The sequence below is a fragment of the Microtus ochrogaster genome, linkage group LG1 (genome assembly GCF_000317375.1).
Source record: "Microtus ochrogaster isolate Prairie Vole_2 linkage group LG1, MicOch1.0, whole genome shotgun sequence".
Taxonomy (NCBI): Eukaryota; Metazoa; Chordata; class Mammalia; order Rodentia; family Cricetidae; genus Microtus; species Microtus ochrogaster.
In genome coordinates, this window is record NC_022027.1 from 2,708,620 (window position 1) to 2,709,749 (window position 1,130).

Below are 1,130 nucleotides of genomic sequence, written 5' to 3' on the forward strand. Positions count from 1 at the left end.
GCGCACACGCATACTCACATACTCACGCTCACACTCACATGCGCACATACACACACTCACACTCACATACTCACACATGCGTGCGCACACTCACACACTCATGCTCACACGCTCACGCTCACATGCGCACATACACACACTCACAATCACACGCTCACACTCACACGCTCACACGATCACACTCACATGAGCACATACACACACTCACACTCACATACTCTCACAGTCGTATGAGCACACACTCACATACTCACACTCACACTCACACACTCACATACTCATGCTTACATACTCACACATGCGCACATACACACACACACATACACTCACACATGATTCTCTGAAAAATGACTTAACTAGTTGGGCATCATCTTTCTTTTTTTTTTTTTTTTCCGAGACAGGGTTTCTCTGTGGCTTTTTGGAGCCTGTCCTGGAACTAGCTCTGTAGACCAGGCTGGTCTCGAACGGGCATCATCTTTCCAATTACATTTTATTTTATTTTATTTGGTGACATGATCCTGCTCTTTCTGTAACCCAGACTGACCTCAAACTCACAGAAATCACTGTCTTCCGAGTACTGAGACTAAAGGTATGCACTAACACCACCAGTTAAAATATTTACCTTTTGTTTGTTTGTTTGTTTGAGACAGGGTTTCTCTGTAGCTTTGGAGCCTGTCCTGGAACTAGCTCTTATAGACCAGGCTGGCCTCAAACTCACAGAGATCCTCCTGCCTCTGCCTCCCGAGAGCTGGGATTAAAGGTGTGCGCCACAACTGCCCGGTGCCTTCATTGTTTTGTGTGTGTGTGTGTGCGCGCGCACGCGTGAAGGTGTGTCTGGCCGCAGTGCTGGGAACAGAACTCTAATCCTTTGCAGACACAGTGTAAGCCACTGAGCTGTCCCATCGCTTCAAATTGTAAAGATGTCTAGATAACTCAGACCACCCAGTTGGTTACAGAATATTAACAAGGAGGGGTAAGTCTGTCCATGTCCAGGGCTGACATGACTTTTGGAACTTTTTGTTTTGTTTTGTTTTGTTTTTGGTTTTTCGAGACAGGGTTTCTCTGTGGCTTTGGAGCCTGTCCTGGAATTAGCTCTGTAGACCAGGCTGGTCTTGAACTCACAGAGATCC